Genomic DNA, 21,632 nt, shown 5'->3' on the forward strand with positions numbered 1-21,632 from the left:
GACATTTCTCTGTTGAGTAGCTGCTCAGGAAAGTGAAAAACAGAGTGTCTGGACTCATCTTCCCCTCCCTTCCCTGAGTGTCTCACTAATAGCTGCCTGGGATGGATTTCCAGCTGTGTTAATTACCTCTAATTGGCTGCAGCTTTCTGGCCAGCCTCATCTCTCCCCAGGAGGTGATGGCCCTGGTGGGAACAGGGGTGACCTGATCCTACCGAGGAGCTGCTCCTGCTGCTTGTGGTCAGACCCACCCTGCACAAGTCCTCGCCAGTGCTCAGCATGGAGCGCTTTGGGCATCTCAGTAACTTGGGATACTCAAGGGAAAATAAATGTTTTAGCTCCCGCTACTTTGATAATAACTTTAGAAATATGCATACAAAAATAACAGTTTTTCCACGTAGGTTTCTTGTCACAGACTTCCTTCAGCTGCCTGATTCTGCCGATCTCAACTGGAGCATTATATGAGTTTCTGGGAGCTGTAATAGGAAAATGAACCTTGAAAAGAAAGTTTAAAGTGTTCCTACAAAGACACAATGAAGTTTTCCTTCCCTCCTACCCCAAAGCTAGACTTTGCTTTGTGTGCTTGAAAAAAAGGGTGGTTAAGAGTTTTAGGTGCATTTTGTATCTGCTTGCGCAAAATCTAGGGCTTAGCTGCGAGATAAAAGTAAATCTGGATTTATTGTTTCTTTTCCTCGTTTAAGTGATCACAGAAAGAGCAGCCGTAGCCCTAACGCTGAGACTTGCTCCTTTTACGTTTGCTTTTTGCTCATATTAGCATAAGTCAGACTTTGAAATGAATTTTCTGCAAATTTGTTTGTATGAAGTTTGGCACAAAGCAAATTCAAAACTTGGCACGGCAACAGTGAAGTGGAAACCATTCAGAAATCCAGAGAAACAAGTCTGGCAGCATTTCAGAGTTATTTACCTTGATCTAAAATCTCACTTGTGAATACTGGGACTAGTCTAAAATATGCTGTGCTCCTCTCCTTTCTCCTCCTCCGTTAACTTGGTAGGACTCATTAACTGACAAGCCTGTGGGTCTCATATTATCCTTTAATGCCCGTCACAAAAAATTCTGCTAATTAAATAGGTAACTGAATGGTTCGGTGTGGGAGTGCAATTCCCGAGATGGAGTGGACACGTCTACGGGTAATGTGAATGCTTTGAGTAATAATATTTAGCACTAATAAATTAGATTTTGGAACGGTCATAAAAATTCATGCTTCAAGGCTTAAAGTTAATCTCTGTCAGGATAAGACCTTCATTGGCATAGATTATCCTGCATTTACCAATTAAGGAGTTTCTTGTATGTTCCTCAGAAGACTTGCTTGCTGGCTCTGAAGACAGGATTGTGTCTAGGCTGAGCATTTGTCTTACTGAAGTGGCAGCTCTCACACCAAGTGCACTGACCCGCGGGGATAAGGCAAAAATGGGTGCAATTCCATGAATGTAGGAGACGTTAATTGGGGTTTAGTCATTGTGCTGGGATTTGGGAGACTGCCTGCTAACTTTGTTTTAGGCTTCCTATGTGTTTTTGGACAATATGGGTAATTTTTCTGTGCCTTTGCTCATCTGCTTTCAAATAAGAAAATACCATCTCTTTTCCATAAGAGGAACCATCCCTTTTCAGTCAAAACACTAACCCTTTACTGAGTAGGGATCAGTTCTTGCCTTGGGCTGGTACAGTTAAAGTACCTGACACTGTACAATCATGGAACATTGACTGAATTTGAGGATTTTCAGTTTTAGCTGTGATGATGTTGCCACTCTTGATGATAAGGATGGCAGCTGTAGTTTTGCATTTTCTGAAGTTTATTGGTTTCAGCATTTGTTTTTATGTTTCATTTTCTTGTGTTAAAAACTACTTTTCACACGTAATAGCCTGTTTGTTCAATTTTTTCAATTGTGAGGATGGATAGTAAAGACAATCAGGAGTTAGAAGAAAGTGAAGTAATTTGACAATATCACTAGAATCTGAATGAAGAAATCAGGGTTAATTTATGATAAAATGCTTCTTTTGCAATACATGTTCTGTCCTATTCACATGGATTTAGCAAAAAAATGTACCACAGAACAAGACACATCTGAAATCTCAGGAGCTGGGGAGATGCTGTCAGATATAATTTGTAACTGTTTTTTCATGTCTGGAAATAAAATAAGTTATAGATGAGAAAGATGAGTTAGAAAGGAAAAGGAACTCTATTTGGATAAGCGATGTTTCCTAGTCATGTGCATGTGAAAGCCGGAAATATAACATATAAAATAACACATAAGAAGGAATGGAAAAAAAATACTATCCTGGGAAATGCGTGCCTGAGAATCTGAAAGGCAGATACTGCTTCAGAGAGGGAAGATTTGTTTCTGTAGTTACTATGAAACCTCATGAATGAAAATGTCATTCTTTTGGATTTATGATATAAAGTGCATTTTAATGGTAGGCAACAAGCTCTTTGAAAGAAAAGCTGCTGGTCCAGTTCCTGTGATGCAGAAAAAAAAATAGCCAGAAAGAAAGAGCTCGAAAACACTATGGTTTCTAATTACCCCTCCACCTTCCACTTCCCTGGCCAGACTACTGCTGCTCTGCTTCTCTCCGCCCCAGGATATTAGTTATCACCCAACCAGCCTCAGATAGCTGCAAAATAATCATTCAGTACCCGCGATACAGCAATTCATTTGTAGCTGCTACTGTCCCAATCTTTCATCGCTCTCTGCTGCTCACACCGAACAGTTTAGAAATATGAATAAAGCTCTCCAGGAAAGCAAAGCAGCCAGAGAAAACGTTCGTGTGTGTGTGTGTGTGTGTATGTGTTTAGTCGCTGGGTTCTGTGCAGCCTTCCCTGTTCAAGGCACAACGCCGGCTCAGTGCTCGGCACGCTCTTGGGCTACACCTGGTGCTGGGTCAATGCACTTGACTTTGCAGGATGGCCAACAGGCTGCAAGAGCAAAGGTGGCCGAAGGTTACTGCTCTCATAACAGTATGTCATCTGGAGCTGGCAGGATTTTGCTCGCTGCACATCGCCGGTTCGGCACAGTAGGTATCTCCACATTTAAGGAACGCGGAGTGGCCAGCAGGATAATGCCAATGGTATCTCAAATGTGGCCGGCTAATTGCTGCCCTGCCCCTCTAAGACATTGCAAAAACACATATAGGTGCAAAACTTACACAGCAATCATGCATATGCTTGGGGTTTGACTTCTTCTGTGAAATATATACTCAGACCTGTCAGACTGCAGTTCATTTGCAGTCCTACTCAGAGGGGCAAGAAACCGAGCAAGAAGTGCCTGGGTGAGGCTGCGGGAGGGCTCTGGCTGCAGTGGGGTCTTCAGTCCTGCTCAAATCCACAGCCTGGGGACTCACCATGCAGTGAGAAGCCCACGGGCTCCAGCCCTGTTGAGCTCATTTTCCCAGCAGGTTCCCCTCCATGCAGGACCCTCCTCGGTACCTCTCCGATGTACCTCTCCAAAGCCCACTGGCACGTTCACAGGGGTGGGAGAAATGGGGTGCTGCCTCTCCTCCCACGGCTCGGGCAATCCCCACGGGGTTGTGCAACGCCTTTTGCAAATGTTGCGTTCATGTGCAATGTCTAAATGTGTTTAATTCATCCTTATGGCTATATGTGTGTCTTCCACCTGGCACAACCAGAAGCTTTAATTGGCTACCATGTCACATGCTTCAATAATAAATATCCCAATTAGATAAAATTATGCTTATTAGTTCAGTAACTACTTTGCGTTACGTATCATGCATGAAGGCACACAAATGTTGCCGTACGGTCTCACGAACCGAATACACAGATAAGCATTCAGATCTCATGCTGGGGACTTGCTCCTGTGCCTCTGCTTGAAGCAGCTAACAATGTGAGTGTTTCGTCACAAAATATAGAGACTTTCGATATTGGGTGACACTGTTACAAAACAGGTTTATGTGACCATTTGCAACCTTGAAATACCTTAACATAAAATCACTCGCCCACAACACGCCTGTTTTCTAACCTGTAGGAAAGGTGTGATGACCGCTAGTCGGTTTATAGGGGCAGGTTAAAAATGAAAGGCCGATGCCTGTGTTCTCAATTCTCCATTTCCCAGGGAAGTCTGAAGGACTCTTGATGCCAAGCTGCTTTGAAAATCTAGCCCTTAATTTTGGGAACTCTTTCAAGATAAAGTGTTGCTATTGTTGGTGTTTCCAGCTTTCAGCAGATCCCAAATTTGCGATATTGTATTTCTGTCTCCTATCAGCCAAAGTAAGGCAGTGCATAGCCACCTTGTAATGAACAGAAGAAAGGCAAGTGACTTTGTCATACCTATGATGAATATTTGTATCTGATTTTGTATCAACTCTGAGACAAGGACCAGGCTGGGTTTTGTCCAAAACAGTTTGTTCATCTTTAGCTGACAAACGGGACTAAAAAAAGGTCTTTATACTCAGTCTCTGGCTATCGTTGGCATCATGCTCTATAATCCCTTCTGTTGGGTTATCGAACTCCATCATAAAAATAGTCAGGCTTTTTTCCCCTCCATCACTGAGGGATACTTTTCATATTCTAATCCCTTCAAGGTAAGGCAATTTGACACGTAATATAGTTTTCAAGGCAGAATACGTTATGAAGGCAAAATTAAGTAGTAACATTTATTCTCTGATTGCCTTTACAAACTCCTAACACATCTTGGCATACTTAGCTTTTTTTTATATTTCTGACGTGCATAAGAGATGAAAGTTATCAGTGTAAAGAAACACAAAAATCATTAAGGATGCTGTCACAGGTGATTATGATATTTATTCATGCACATCTGGGGGCTTCTAAGGCTTATGGCACGGTTCAGTAGAAATTACAGGGTTGGGTGTTTTTTTTTTAGTATTAACAGTTATTAAATGTGTCAAAGCTAGTGAAGTCAGAGGAGCTTTACGAAGACAAATGTATGAGCAGTGTGACAGCTGGTGAAACTCATTGATGAATTCTAGTAAGATTGATTGGAAAGAATCACCCCAACTTCTTGTGTGTTGGTGGATTTTAAATTAATTATATTTTAACTGCTTTGGAGACAGAACTGAGAATAAATTTGGGGAGCCCAATGTAAGTAGCCGTTCAATAAATGAGAAAGAAATAGAAAAGTAATCAACATTTTAGCTGTGTACAGAATGAAAAAGAAATCAAACACTGAAAATATTATTACAATGCCATTAACATAAATCAATTGCATGCTCTCTCCTCAGAATCTTTTTTCATTTCTGGTCATCCTATCTCATAAAGTCTTTAATGGATATAAAAAGAGTGCAGAGATTGACAATGAAAAATATTAGAGACGTGTAGAGATTTTTGTAAGAGGGGAGGCAACGAACTGGGACTGCTTAGAAAAAAGCTTTAGCTCCAATAAGAGACTTAAACACCTCAGCAGGACCAAGGCGGGTCATAGGTGCAAAATGTGGTCCCTTGACCTCCTCACTTACCTCCTCCCTAGCCCTCAGGGTCCCTAAACTCCATAAGCACGTTGGGTTTTTAATTCAAGGTCCCAGAGGCTCACGGTTGTGCATCTGAGTGGCAGCTGTTGCTGCTGCTGTGGGTCATGGAAAAGCCCTGCGGCACTGAGGTACACGGCGAGCGGGAACAGCTCGCCCCTACTTTTGGGACAGGCACGACTGACCGCAGCCCGGCCGGGGGCTCTTCCCGAGGCCTACGGTTATAGAAACAGTCAAAACGGGCCAAAACACTATTTAAAAAGATGCAGTTCTCTGAAAGACCAATCGAAGGTCTCGCCCTCGAGAGATGGTTCTGTGCCACATATCCCTTGGTGGAGGTGGGATTTCAAGGCTTTCCTCTTGGCGCCTTCTCCGGGTACGTTGGTTTGGGGAGCGTCCAGCGCAACACACCGGCTGACTTGGAGGATTTTAACTCCCTGCCACCTCCAAAGCCAGCTGCTAAAATGAAGCTCCTGAGACTTCTTTATCATGCTAAAATATTTGCCGCAAGATATACACCAATTGCTTAATACAATTTAAAAAAAAAAACCCAACTAGAAATTTCTGTAGGTAAAGAGAGCATGTATCAGTGTTATTGAGCAAGCCAAATATTTTAAAGGATATGTTATCTCATGCTTTAAGGTATAAATCAAACATGCAGCCGCAGTGGGCTCAGGCGATGGTTCCCTTCTCGGCAGTTTCCTCTGTGGTTTTGTGCCATCCCCGGGAGGAGATGCGCAGGCTGGTGTGATCCCCAGACATGATGCAACTTGGAGATCCTACGGGCAGACTTCTCGAGGCGTTTCAGCAAAGGGGAAGGAGACCTGTCTTCCCTGCCATTGCATTCGGGGTGGGCTCAGCCCCCAACTCACACAGGTGCTCCTGACACCTCATCCTTTCTACCTTTCCCTTGTCAAATGGAAGAGAGAAAAGAAACGGCATTTCTGAGATGTAAATAAGGTTTAACGAGGGGGCCTTGGAGTTGTTAAGGAACTCACGCGCTTATGCTTAAGTCATTTTGGTGGTTGATTTAGAGCCAAATCCTGCTGGCCTTACTGAAGCAATTAGCCTGATTATTGCTGGAGGGATACTCGCACAATTAAGGTGAGCAGTGTTTGTTCTTTATTCTAGAAACCAGTTGCCTGTGCAAAAGTAGCTGACACAGTAGTGGTGCTGAGGCACTACGGCGATGGGCACTTAGAGAAATCTTCAGAGCCAGATGAAAACCTGGTGTCTTTCAAAGAAGAAGGATGGATAGATGGACCATCCACCTGACACTGCTCTGAGTGGAAAGCTAAAACCTGACGGTGAGAGACATGTCCTCACGTGTTTGCTCTGTGGGACTGCAACTGTTGTTGCTTCCCCAGCTTCTCCCAAGGAGGGAACCGGCTAATTAGATCTACAATTGCCATTTATCAAAAAGAGCATCTGAAGTCTTCCCGTGATTTTTTTTTTTTTCTCCCTTCTCTCCCTGCTATTTCTAAGGCACCCATCAATGTGGTACATAAGTACCATCTGGATACCTGGCTAGTGACCAGCAGGCTGTGATAAGTGAGGCTTTTAAATAGAGACAAGAGGATGGAGCGTAGAAAGAGTAGACAAAATGTTTTAATGGAGGCTGAAGAGGGTGTAAGTGAACTTAGAAACAGAGGGGCCTGAGAAATTATCTTGTCCAAGATTTTCTGCTCAAAGAAGAGGTAGAGTACGTGAAATCTTCCAGGAACCTCCCTAGGTATATTTAAATTGCCTGAGAAGTGTGCTTGCAGACTAGCAGGGCTGCTGCGTTGACTCCACAGGTGAACACTCACCCCAGAGCAGGAACACCTCTGCGGAGGAAACGTCCTCCTGCTTTGCCAGGAGAACCTCTACACGTTGCTCTGGATGCCAGCGCTTATTTGCATTTACAGCACAGATGTGCTGGAGTTTTATTAAGGAAGGGCACAGCATTGAGATCGAGGGTCCTGATTTTCTTCTCCCTCACCCTGAATTCAAGGAGATTGAGAATTTTTATTTGGCTCATAAGAAACCAAAGAAACTTTACATGATGGGAATTTGCCTTTTTGATCGACCTTAAGAGTTTATGAATAGTCTAGTCCAAGGTTTTAGTGTGAAGATACTTGTGTCTTCTTGCTGATGATAAATTCACTCATGTCAATAGACTTTACCGGTTGTGTTAGTGCTGTCCCCCATGTGGGTGCCTGTGTGTGAGGAAAATAATGTCTCAGTCTGGCAGAATATCATTGCTAAGAAAACTTCTGTTGTCAATTACTGGGAATTTTCCTTGAACTCTGATGATTCTGGTGTAGAGTTAGGGCTTCTGGTGTTATGACAGAATTTTGCAAGTTCTGTGATGGCTTTTGACAGTCCAGGTCCCAGCAGGGAAAGATGCCTCACTTGAAATCAATCAACTTCTTCATCACACAGGGAAAAAAGAAAAAAGAAAGCCGCCTAGAAACTCAAACCTAGTTTAAAAGGGGATCCTCTCTGACTGAGCTGAATTACTGCAGATATCTCTATATTACAAGCATATTCATGTAGGAAACCATCTAAAGGCAGGCGCACCTAACAAAGACATCCTGTTCACGCTTAATGCACCAGATAAATTGTTTTAAAATGCAGTTATTTTGTGAGTTCTTAGCGAATAAGCGCATCCACATATGCATCTCTGAAGAGATTTTTAATTAACCGCTTTCAATCATTTTCTTTGTAAAATTAGAACAATGATGGAATAGACTGGCTGTAGAGTTTGGCCAAGGAGAGATTATACTAATCCACTTGAAATATGACTAAAACAGAAAACAAGAAGAGATAAAAGCAATTTTTTTTCAAAGCCTGTTTACCTGCGACAAAATCCTTCTAAATCAGCTGCACACAAATTACGGGATCATCTTAATTAAACTCTACCAAAAAGATTTTGCTGTGGACTTCTTGGGATATTTCACAACCAGACAGTATGCCCTGTGATGCTTTTTGCAAGATGGGGGAACGCTTGTTTCATGCAATTAATAATTAGGAGAGCAGCAGAGCTTTCAAAGAGCAGAGCGGCAGCAAGATCAACATATCGTATGGAAGTAAACGAAGAGGGGGAATTTGTCAGAAGTTTATGCTATACCCTGATGCATCATTAACATAAGTTTTCAAAAGTCAGGGGACTTTTCATTTGCAGATCCTCCAGTTAATAAAATGCTATGGTTACAAATGAACTTTCTTTGTTCCCTGCTTGGATTATTGCTCCCTAGGCCTTGAAGTATATATGCTTTGTTGAAGGAATTGAAAGATGTCCTAGTTGCTTTCTTTCTGAAACTCTTATTTCCTAGATCAGTAAACTTTGCCAAATCACAACTGTCCTCCTCACACCGGGTCTGCAAGGACTATTTTTCACAGCTGAATCAATTCTTTCCCTATCACCACAACAGCAGCTCTGGAATTCAACATATAAGCTTAAAAACTGCTCATCAATAGCTAGATGGGCCCCGACAATCGAAGACCAAGGAGGGCAGACAAGCTGTTGTCCTTTTTTGCCCTTCAGTTCTTTTATAACTTTTGGGCTCTGCAACATCTTTTTGTGGTCAAGGTATGATTATCTGAAGCCTGTTTCTGCAGAAGTCCCACTGGGTCATTAGGACAGAGGAATTTAGGGTGGTTTGGCTAGAAAAGGTGCTGTGCCAGGACTGTGACTGCTCCTTGCTCCCCATACCTCACCCCTGGCTATGCCCTTCTCCTGCTTTTCCTGCACCAGCTCTGGTGCTTGTTGGCTCCCAACTGGGCTCCCTCAGCCAGCCAAAACCAAAGCACAGTTTGCCTGCAGGTTTTGTGAGCCGAACTGGCTCCCCAGAGGGCCAGGTGAGCCTGGGAAGGTGCAGGGGAGGGTGGCTGGGTGGGAAGGGGAAGGCAGCGGGACTGGGCAATGCCAGCCCTGGGGGCAGCTACAAGCTGCCAGGGCAGCCTGGCTGCTGGGTCCCCTGGGCTGCCCCCCCCCCAAAAACCCATACACTTTTAACCGAGGTCAGAACGTCAGCGTGTTTGGCAGTAGTGCTGAGGAGCACACCTGCTCCTGTGGATGGAGAGGGACACAAGTCTCCAGAAGGATTTTATATTCCTTTGTTTCCTCTGACTTTGATTTAACCATGGGCTGTGATGCTTTAAGTACCAGATATTAATTAGAAGTGGTAGGGAGTGTGTCCCAAAGGGACCATACTCCTGGTCTTCTCACCATTCCTAGTTTGACTTATTTCAAGTTATTGCTCTGAAACATTATTTATTCACTCGGGAGCCTGACGTTTATAAGGCCTATCTAAATTTGCAAATAACTAATGGTTGTCAGTAAGGAGTACCACTCTGCTGAGGTGGAAAATAGCTTGCCCGCTAGTAAAATACAGCCAAGTATACTGAATGTTTTCTGCAACAATTCTTTAAGGCAGGCAATGTTATCTTGTCCCGTCTTTGGTACCGCGCCTCAGCAGGCACGCAAGGACAGTGCCGTCCAGAGGGCTCCTGCCAGGATGGTGACCTTGGACAGATGAACCACCTTGGGCTTAAGCAGAAACTTCAGTCCCTCTCTGATCCACTGAAAGGGAAGTGGGGAAATAGGACAAATGCTCTTTTGTCTCCTCTGGTCTTCAAAACCCTTCTGACGGTGGTTCATTTAGGACAATGCAGTGGCACGCAGAGCAGGAGGAACACTGAATTCAGACAAAATTGCTGGGTACCTGGGGATGGCTGGGGCACAGGTCCTGACTGCTCATGTCCGCTGTCTGTGTATCTAGCTATAACCCCTTTTCAGTGTTTTGGAGACACTTAACATCTACAGCTAGTGTGACTTTCTGAAGGACACCTTCCCCGCTGCTTTTGGATCTACCAGTTCCCTGTGATGGGGAGTTGTGGTGCAGATCAGTGCCAAGGGATTCATGTCCTGGTTTTGGCTGGGATAGAGTTAATTTTCTTCCTAGTAGCTGGCATAGTGCTGTATTTGGGATTTAGTATGAGAAGAATGTTGGTAACACGCTGATGTTTTCAGTTGTTGCTAAGTAGTGTTTCTACTAAGTCAAGGATTTTTCAGCTTCTGATGCCCAGCCAGCAAGAAGGCTGGAGGGGCACAAGAAGTTGGGAGGGGACACAGCCAGGGCAGCTGACCCAAACTGGCCAAAGGGGGATTCCATACCGTGTGACGTCATGTCCAGTATATAAACTGGGGGAAGTTGGCCGGGAGAGTCTGATCGCTGCCTGGGGACTGGCTGAGCATCGGTCAGCAGGTGGTGAGCTTTGCATTGTGCATCACTTGTCTGCCTTGGGTTATATTTCATTCTTTTTTTTGTTATCTTTCTTTTTACTCATTATTATCATTATTATTTTTTTTTATTTTTTAATTTAAATTATTAAACTGTTCTTATCTCAACCCACGAGTTTTGCTTGTTTTCAATTTTCCTCCTCATCCAAGGGGGATGGCTGGGGAGGAGTGAGTGAGTGGCTGTGTGGTGTTTAGTTGCTGGCTGGGGTTAAACCACGACAGTTCAGCAGGCGACATAGGCTGGTGCAAGCTTTGATGAGGTTTTGTCCAGTTATGTGATGCAAAGGGTTACCTAAAGAGCTTGTGCATTTTCTAGAGTAGTTTTGAAAGACTGCTGAGGACCTCGAGGCTGACAGGTCACTCGTCCTGTAGAGTTATAGAAGGAGATGATAAATAAATAGTGGGGATGCCCAGGTGCATTTGAGACTGTGTTGCTGCCTCCAACCTTTCAAGGATCTTAGAAGAAGATGCTACAGCTCCAAGACGTTGCTGTGTGTCCCTGCAGGGCTTATCAGTGGGAGCTCTCTGCTCTCAACCAAGCATCAGAGGGACCAAAGCAAGGACCAGAGGGGCAACCATCAATGTGGGCAGAGAGCACTGGGATTTGACTTTTTTTGTGTTTTCCCTTAAAAATTAACTACTTCTTTAAAAGTGGTCCATACAAATTTATCCCACTTGGCACAAGCAGAGATGGGGGTTAATTGTGGGTAATAGGACAGCTTTACATTAAGAAAGAAAAAGTATTTGAAGACCTAATAGGAGTTTTAGTGGTATCCAGGGGGAGTTCCAGGGGGAGTTTCAAGTTGCGATTTCATTCCAGACTACATTAAGTCAATTTTTGTCCTAGCAAAGATCCTCTGTGTTTGCTTTGATTTTAGTTCCTCTAATTCTTCTTGTTCTCTTACTCTCCCCAAGCAGTATTAATCTGGCTCTACACGTGCCCTGACAGAATACGAACACACACGTATTGCCCATAGTGACTCTCACTGTGTGGCTCACACATAGTGCTTGCCGAGTGTGGTTTAGGCACGTTTCTACTTTTAGAATAAATAAGGATATCTAGGATCATTGGACTTTAAAATCACTGAAAAGGTAAAAAAGTCCATCTAATGGGGGCATAACACTGCTGGCTGGCTCTGTGCAGTCGCAGCAACCTTGTTGATTCAGCACTTGCCTGACTTTAATAAAGTGGGAAGTAGTTGGACAATACAGCTCACTTGGTAGGAGACCTAAGGTTTCCTCCTTTTTGACATAAGTGCAGTGCAAAAATAATTCAAGAGGCAAATATATTCCTGCTTGATAACCTTTTCCTTCTCATTTGTTTCTGAGTCAAAAGAACTTGGTGTTTTGACAGCTGATTTTTTTTTATGTCTCTGAGATAAAACACTTGACAGAAATTCTTCTCTCAACTGATTTTCACTGCTTTTAAAGCATGCACCAGATGTTACTTAGATAGTTTTCTTCTTGTCTGTTATTTTCACAACTCTTCCGTGCCATGTCATCAGACCCCGGCATGACAAAAGCCAAACCACGTCACCCCCTTGCTTGACTGCACCCGTGGCGAGCACCCAGGCAGCGCCTGCACGGGGAAGGACTGGGAGCGACAGCTCCAGGGCTTGCCATGGACTGGCTCTGGTACGACCATAAACCTTGAGGTTAATGATCCAAATTCACTAGATTCATTGTTAAAAATCGTACAGGTGTATTTATGTGTTCACGCTGTGTCAATCCCTACCTCCTACGTACACGCTCTGCGTGTGGCTGGTCGCCCTCTCTGCCAGAGGTCACCCTACTTTTTCCCCTCTTTCAATGCTTTCTCTCCTGCACTCATTGCATCACTGCTGATGCTCTCTTGCTGTCCTCCCTGTTGGCTGTCTTCATGTCATGCAATGTGCGAGACAGGCACAACAGGAGAGGCTACAATGTGGAAAATTTAGAAATTTCCATGATGGTGTTTTTTCCTTTTATTTTGGCTGCACACACAGTTTCCACAGGCATTGTGGGCTTATACAGGAGAGTTAGGGAGAACAGGGGGATGTGGCAAGCACTGTGAGAGAATGGCCCATGCAGTGCACGATGGATGATGCTGACTACTCATTTTAACAGAGCTGCAAGAATTCAAACACTTTTCATGAATATTCATATGAAACTGAAGGCTGTTTAACCCGGCTCTCACATCTGTCTGGTGGGAGCACTTCAGTGCTTATGTGTTGCTCATACGACCACTTGCAAGACATGAATTTTAAACCTGAGTGCTCAGATAGTGATGGAAATCCAATATGAAACAGTATTCTTGGTTGTGAAATTTGCAATTCACTTTCTGTGAGTTAGCTATACAAATCATCTAATCAAGGAACACCACATGACTGAACTAAGCAACACAGTATGAATTTGCAAACATTTGCCATTCCCAAAAGATCTGTAAGCTGAGAGTTACTCGCTGAAGAAATTCCCAAATAATATCAAATAAATAAATAAATTAGCAAATTGCATGAGCTCCACGGACAATTCATAAGCAGAAGGGCAAGTGAGATTCGTGGCAAAAAGTACTCATTGAGCTTCTGAAGAAAACAGGGCAATTGTTTCTCGGCACAGTAAATCAATCTGATGCAGTTTGCTTCATTATCTGCTGTGCGTTGATGGAGCAAAGGGAATGCTGAGAGATTTGGAGTCACTTCTGACAGGATCTCAGATGAATGGATATTTGCTGCTGGCAGAAGTTTTTGTAAGTGGCAAATTTGTCTGGAATAGTTTTGAAAGCAGATTTAGTTTTGGATCATGGGATTTGCAATATGTCTTATTTTACAGTTGAAAATGCCTGAAATATGAACCTGCTCCTGATACAAAATTTTGCTTTGCATTTTGCCTTATCTGGAGCTTTATGTTCAGGCCCATTCCCTGAGCACCGCCGTCTGTATTTCCATTGCATCATTAGTACGCTATCCTCACCCTCATTTGCAAGGCAGGGCTATTACCCTGCCCATTTTGCAAAGAGGCTGGGGGACTTGCCCAGGTCCCCCAAGAAGTCTGTGGCTGGGTGCAGGTTGAACGCAGCCTCCCACGTCCTTGTGCTTTTACCCCTTCAGCCCCTTCCCTCCGAAAGGCGCTGATGTAAAATGAAGTAAAATTGTCTAAGCCTCTGGACAAAAGTGAGACGGAGAAGGAAAAATAGGTACTTGATTTCCACATGCATTGCTCAGTTCTGACACAGATTTAATATCTCTGCATAACATCTCTTTGATCCATACTGCAAACCGCTAGAAACAATTTCTTTGGAAGAAAGTTTTCCCTGTTATCCTTATGTACTAAGTAGTGTATATAACACAGGTCAAAATGATTTTTTCCCCAATTTGCAATGTGAAGTAGTGCAGTTGACAGAAAAGTTGTTGGTTGGATCAAACGGAGAATATTTATGTTATGCTTCTTAAAAGGAATTCTTACCATTCCTGGTCCAATATTGCTTCTCTTTGGCACAATCTGTATTTATTTTGGCTGAATGCATTTAGCACTTTTGTTGTTAAATTGTCATTAGTGTTTTGTTATTAAATGAATTATTTCATGACCTATTTACAACGCGTATATAATACACTGAATATATAATACACTGAAATTCTCCTTGAAGGGAACCTTAGTTAGGATGAGTAAATTCAAATTACTTGGTAAGTCCCTGCTATAAAGGAATTCTTTTTCTAATGAAGATTTAATGAAAACAATCAGTCTAACAGAAATCTCTAAGTTGTGAGCTTTTGACAACAGTGTTGTAAAGTATGCTTAATGACACCCACATTAAAGTAGATTAAAAATGGCACCATAACCTTAATTTTAAAATTTAGCATGGCAAGTGATACCATACCTCTTACTGCAAGATATGACTCTCAGCTTCTTAAGTGCATTTTTAATAGCTCCTGTGAGAAGCATTTCCGCAAGCAGAACATTTTATTGTTACTAAATACCACTCACTCTGAAGTCTCTCTGTTGTTTGGAAATGAAACTTTAATGCACAAGTCGAAACAATTCATCAACGCAGGGAACATCACACTCGGATCAAACACACCAAACGATAAGGATTCTGCATATGCACGGACAGAAGATTTTCATTCCTTAAGTTCCCACTACTTATCTCGGTGAGGGTCATATGCAATGACAATAATGCAAACTTGCAGCCCAGCACTGAGCCAGGACCCCACGCAAACCTCACTGCCCTTTTTTTGCCATGCGGACCTGACTCTTTGATGTTTGGACATTTTCTTGTCTAGTAATGCTGAACAGGGGCATCATAAAAAAGTACATGGGGCTTCTAACTTTGCATATCACCTCTTGGGCTTCCAGCTGGGAAGAAACAAGCTTTTTCAAGGGGAAGCTTTCCTGTTATTCTACTGAGTGTTCATTCCCCCCTCAGCCCTTGCTCCCAACCCTTTCAGCATCCAACTAAATGTCATCTACATCCTTCCCCACAGCGTTGTTTCTCAGAGGGAGGGAGGGAGAGTGGCAGGGGTCTGGCAGTGGCAGAGGAGGAAATCGAACCTTTTTTCTGTCTGAAACTACAATTCTCGTCCAGCAAAACAATGCCAACAGTGCAGAGGAAGCTTTGATTATGCAAAATGGATGGACACATCACGCCTTTTTTTGCAATAGGTTATAACCTAAGGAGTTCCTCACCCGGAAAATCCCTCCCGCCCCCCCACCCTGGCTCTGTTTTCTCCTTTTCAAATGACATCGGTGGCACTCCAGACACATTTTACACATTAATAGCATGTCTCCCTCATCTTACAGGCTCCCTAGCTTTCCTCTTCCCCTTTTATTTTAGGGCAGCTTCCCCTCTCCTCCCATCTCAGAAACAGCCCAGCAGGCTCGGTAAAAAAAGGAGTAAAGTGTTTTCTGCATGACCTCTATGTATTTTACTCCGTGGGAAGAGCAACGTGGAATGCACCCTCAGCAGGCGGCGAGATTTGAACCAGTTTGTCCTCGAGGCATTTCTGCCATAAAACGCAGGACTATCAACAGTATTTCCACCCTTGGCTCTCCCCCCCCCACACCCCCCAGGTCCCATCACCCCCTCCCCACGGCCGCCTCGCCGCTGCTGCCCACTGCACCTGGCTGGGCTGGCTGGGAAAGCCGGGGAGCAAAGCACAAACAATGGGCACCGAACAGCAACAGCTCCCTTTGTTTCCCATGCAAATCCTACCTCCGAGAGTTGTCACATCTTCCTCCGAGGCGAAGCCTAATTATTAACAAACAGAGATCCAGCGGAATCCTCCAAACTGCCACCGGTTGTTAAGCGCTGTCATCGTTCCCTCCTGGTGCTTAAACCTTTTTGGACCATTAATGTCACAACCCCCGCTAACTCATAGCTTAGTACTCCCTGCTCAAAATGTCTGAAATAGTTTGGAAGGACAATAGGAATGACAGGCACACTAGACAGCCATGCTTGAAATTAGTTATCTCAAGCTGACTTAAGGCTGTTTCGTAGTGCTTTTAAGGCATGCACTCGGTAGGGTTTATTAACCTAGGCTAGACATGCCATTCCTGCTTTTATTCAGTGCTGTAATAGGATGGCTGCTAGAAATGCAGCGATAGGTCTAACCCCATTCATCCCTCCGTAGCTTTTAAACCTCCCCGGGAGAGGAAATTGCTTCAGTCATCCTTAAACTTACTGAGGCTACTGTTCTGCAGAGCAGGGTTTCACACATTGTTTTGAAACTAAGGAGAAAATCACTCCCGGGAATGGAAGGTGCCGTAGCTCTCACGACTGTTGTGAACGGCAAGATGAACGCGACAGCATCCGCCCCCACCGCAAGCTGAGGCTGTCGCAGGAGTTGGTGGAAGTAGCGATTGGAAGCTGAAAGTTCATAAAACTCTATAAGGCAGATGTGGCACAAGGCAAATGAAGGGGATGCATGGACCGTACCGTGGTTTTTATTTACAGAGTCACGGATGTACGCTACGCTACGCTTCCCAAAAGGCAAAATACAGTTTGCAGCTAGCGGGGTCTTGCGATCTAAATTTGCAAGTTGACAGCACCTGGGGTAATGATGAGCAGAAGAAACGTGAGCGATGCACAGCATTCGCAGTGCCTGTGATGTGGGCAAGAGGAGTGGTGAGAGGATGCTATTGGAGACTCCTGTTTTCAGTAAAACCGTGCGCATCTCCAGATCCCAGGTCAGAGATACTAGTGCTCTGCTGAGATCTTGGAACCTTTTTCTTCTTGGTTGTCAGTTAATAACCAGCCCAGGTCAAGATGGATCAAAGCTTGTTAACCTCTGCTGTCGGTTCAGTGTTGCTGATCTCAGTGTGGTCCCTAGTGGACAAATGTAGAAGCCACCAGCACAGACGTGTCACTGCCAGCAGCAATGGCACACGGGCTGAAGGACTGGAGAGGCAACCTGGTGCCAAGGCAGGCTGGGAGAGAGCAAGTGGGGAGTTAGCATTTTTGCTGCTTGTTCAGCACCTGCCTGACTTTTTGGTACAACCAAGTTCACAGCCCTTGGCTTAAAATGAAGATGCCACACATGGAGAGGTCTCAGAAATGAATGGCGTTTAGAGAGATTGAGGAGGAAAGCAGATCACGGTGGAAACCCAGCTGTGGCTGCCTCACACCGTGGGAATGAAGGGGTTAAGAGAGCACTAATGGCAAATATGCATTAGGTTTTTAAATGATTGGGACCTGAGGGCACTAAGGGCTGGTTAAGGTGTGAGCCTTCTCCTCTGAGAAGTTCTGGTTTGGATTTGTGTTGGTCCTTTGCACTGGTGACTGTTACAGACTATTTGAAAGTTGCCCTTGCAGGACAGGAGGCTGCTGGTCCGTGCTGAACTAGCTGGTAAATCCTGCCTTGTTCCTAGGGGGAAAGTGGCCAACTTAAAACCCTCTTTTTTTTCCACATCGCTTCCTGCCACCAACACGCCAGGTGCCCACACTCCAAGGGCTGTACCTAACAGCACGTCAGTGTGTGTGCTCAGCGTGGGCTACAGGTCTCCCCTCCTTCTGAATTGGCCTTCGTGAAAACTATTGAGTGAAAGCAAGCTTGTTGCTAGTGCAAGCAAGCCGTGGATGCTGATGGGGACATCTGGGGCTACCACAAGCATGATATTTGCCCCTGAATCAACATTGCTCCTAATGGGGCTGCCTTTGCACTCTGTGCTTCCCTATGCCTGTACTTGCTGTTGCTCTTGGATATCCTCCCTTCCCCTTTTCACCCCTCCGCACCTTACACAGTCACCGTGTTGGAGGGGAGGTCTCAGGGTTTTGTTTCTCAGTTTACAGTGGGGGATTATTAGCGCCTTAAGCTTCTCCCAAAATTGGTGGGAGCAAAGGGGACTTTGAATTTTGTAGGCATGAATCTCGGGGAGGACCATTACATGCCGACTGCTAGCACAGCTGCCAGAACACCACCTGCTTTGTGAATAATTTAAAGAATTTTTTCACTGCCACTTATCTAGCATTTTTCATAAGCACTACATTCACCTTAAGGCAGGGAAAAAAAAAAAGGGGGGGGGGAGAAGAAAAGTTCTCCTTGTCCTGAGCAAGATACTTCTGTCTCACAAAGGGGTTCACTGTGCAGTTGGTTTTTAAGTGGGATGACACAGCAGTTCAAGAGATATTAGAGAGATTCCTGTTGGAGATACACAGGTCTAGGGGTGCTGACTTTGTTGACGATCTTTTGAGAGATTTCAATACTGAACTGGACACAACAGCATCACAATGAGAGGTTAAAGCAGGTGATCATTGCCACCCATGTCTACAGTTCACCAATTCTGTATGCTGAATACAAGGTGGCTCATAAAAAATGGATGACTATCCCAGCTCCCCCCTCCCTTATGCAGTGAATAAAGTACCAACGGACCTCCCTGCCACAGTGATCCCAAAGGTTTCAATCCTTTGCAGTAGGTTAAAGTCACTTAGACTTAGTGGTCAACAGGTGATAACCATCTGTGAGAGCTGTGTAACTGAATGGACAAGGAGGTGTATTTGCATTGGGTGGTAATTGAAAGGGGGGTAAACTGTTCAAAGTGTAAGGTGTAGGCCAATGGAGGATGATCAGAAAGGTCTAGGGGCTGATTAGTTCAAAATGGTTCAGTCTTAGAGAGATATTCTGAGATACTCCCCCTTTCCTCAGGCTTTTTCTAATCGCTGAGCAGCAACAGCAGCTGCCATCAGTGATGGGACTCATGCACATTCCCTACCCTTGCCATGGCTTTACTGCTGTTGCATCTTTCTGATACACCAATCTGCTCCTTGCTGGAAACAAGATATAGAGAGTGATGGAGCACTGATCTGATCAGGTATGGCAATTTTCTGTCTTCCTGGACTGTATGAATGTTGCAGAGTAGGATCGCCCTGAGGAAGAGAGGGCTTAAATGTGCTTTCACTTTGCTCTCCATTGGCAAAATCCTACTGACTTCCACAGGAGCTGAGATTGCTGCTCAGCTCTGCAGCAGCAGACCCTCTTTGAGAAAACCCACTGCTTGCAAAGGAGTTGCAAAAATTTAAAACGTTTCTGTTTCTGACCAGTATTTGCTTAGGAAACGGCCAAGGAGGATGAAGGAGAGGAAGAATTCAGAAGATTTGTAGTTTGCATGCTGACTGTAAGTCAAACTATATAATGAATGGAGCAACCAATGCATAATTTCATTATGAGTCATCCTAATTATAACGAGAATTTGATAGCTACATAACTAGAAAGTGTAACTATCTGTTACAAATACACATTTCTAATTGCACAGGGAAGTACACAATATAATTAAAGCTGCAGGTTACACATACAATAACCTTTTCTTCCCCTGTGGTGACAAATTCTCTAGGAACAGTATGAATTTGTTTTGAAGTCGTATACCTATCAGACAGCATTCCTTCTACCCACTTGCTGAGACTTTTTCAAACAGCAGCAGGGAGTCTCACTAATCCATAGATACTTGGTGTGAATTGCGTATTAAAAGAATTGCAGAAATGATCTGTCGATGGTTCTTCCATGTTGGGTCCCTCTGTAGAGTGTCAGTGGTCAATGCAGCGTTAGCCTGGCAGAGCTACAGATGTGACATGCACAGCAGGTAATGGGTTGTATTAACTACGTATAATTACAGTGTAAGTGAAAATTAGTCTTAACAAGGAGGAGAATCCCTCAAAAGTGGCCAAATTCTGTCATACGCATCTAGATACTCTTGGGCCTTGTGGAGCCTGAACTCGAAACTGAGTTTTGCAGATGGCAGCTATTCCCTAGAAAGGGTGAGTCCAGCATGGGGGAAGATAAATTCCTAATAGCGATCTTGGTTACATGCATTAATCCCACCTCTGTCTTTTAAATGCAAGAATTATCAAGGAAGCCAGTTGACGTCAGCCCCTACATTTACAGCTCTGGCTCATTTCCCTTCTTTTTCCTGCAGTAAAACAGGCAGCACCTGTGTCTTCTGCAACTTCAGAGTGCAATAGCTGACATGCCGCCACAGGGAAACACTCAGCCAGGCTGTCCTGGCTGACTAGTCATAAACTATTATCTTTAGCATAAAGTCAGAAATCACTTGTTTACTGATGGCAAAATGCAACCCTGTGTTTGGCCATAGTCTTGCAGTCTCTCTCGTGCTGAGAATCATAGGACACCCATGTGTCCTGGAAATCTGTTCATTTAACTGAGTTATATTACACCAACTAGATAATCACTTCCACATGCTGCTTGATTGTCCCCCTTTATACGCCGACTCTGTCTTTTTCTTGCATAGCTCTTTTTGAGCCACTTGCCTAGGAGAAAATAACTACATCTGGAGTGTTGTTAAATGACCCAGAAGTTGCTGCTTTGCAGGCTGACAGTATTTGATGCAAATAGATGGCTTCTTGCTGTGAAAATCTCCTTGGCTGACAATCCGTTGGGTACTTTTGACGATAGTTGTCTGAGGAGTTAAAACACAGGCTCCTCTTTGCATATTCACACTATCATTCTTACAGAACTGCCGGTATTAAATTCTTTCTGCACAGTTTCAGCAGAGGCCTTCCTACTCCCCATTTGTTCAACAGCTGCTGGTGTGCATTGCTCCTTCTCTTCGCCTTCAGCTTTTGCCATCTGCCATCATTAAGTTGCCCAGGTGTCGGAAATCTTCTTGCTCTTCTCTTGTAAACATTATTCTGCCTTCTTCTTCACTAGCTCAACCTTCATTTATATAGAGGCTGATAGATCAGGCTAGCTGTTCTCAAAACATCTGCTACATTTCATACTTTATGGGGGCGGATGGGGAACAGAGTACGTATACTTGCTGGCAAAAATAAAGACTGGTTAACTCTTCCTTTCCTTTCCATCTCCAAGAGCTTACTGTTTTCCTGCACTTCTAGATGTGCCAGTTAATTAATGCTTGCCAGTTGGGATGTTACCTAGAGCAAATATATCATAAAGCACAGCTAATTTTCAGAAACATCAAAGCTTCCACATACTGCAACAGTGTCTAGTCCTCAGCGGTATTGAGGAGCAGCAGAGATGGGACATACCCAAGGCAGTTATCAGCAAAGACATCAGAATAAACCTTTTTCCCTCTTTAGACTGCTTCTGCTGGTGCAAACGGGCCACTCCACTGACTTCAGTATGCTTTCTGCTCAGATACAGGTCAGGCATCCTTTTAGGACTACCTGGAGGGGAAATCCAGACTCAAAGAGCATCTTTCATAATGATGGGTAGTGTAAACTATTGAATTCTTTTGGCAGAGATGATGAAATTAAATGATTTCTGGTGTGCCCAATCCTCCTCAGTAAATCACTGAAGATTGACTGTAAGTCTGAACAGCAACAAAACAGAATCCAACAAAACAGGCTGCTTACACAATGCTGCTTTCTGGGCCCAGCGAATGTTTACTGCTTAAAGGCTAGTAAAATATGTATCTGAGGATGCACACCCAGTTGCTGGGGCCGGTCTCCAG

General features: G+C 44.1%; 1 protein-coding gene across 4 annotated transcripts in view; it reads right to left on the minus strand.

Annotated features, from left to right (window-relative positions):
- Positions 1-21,632, minus strand: part of KCNMB2 (potassium calcium-activated channel subfamily M regulatory beta subunit 2) — a 155,317-nt gene that overhangs the window by 89,889 nt on the left and 43,796 nt on the right. For 2 of the 4 annotated variants that reach the window (XM_052804093.1, XM_052804091.1), the window contains exon 1: positions 15,925-16,498. The exons of the other annotated variants lie outside the window; for them this stretch is intronic. The gene's annotated coding sequence lies outside the window, so the exon portion shown is untranslated. Of the gene's footprint in view, positions 1-15,924; positions 16,499-21,632 lie in introns of those variants that run through there. 4 annotated transcript variants of the gene reach the window in all.

This window comes from Harpia harpyja, chromosome 12 (genome assembly GCF_026419915.1).
Source record: "Harpia harpyja isolate bHarHar1 chromosome 12, bHarHar1 primary haplotype, whole genome shotgun sequence".
NCBI lineage: Eukaryota > Metazoa > Chordata > Aves > Accipitriformes > Accipitridae > Harpia > Harpia harpyja.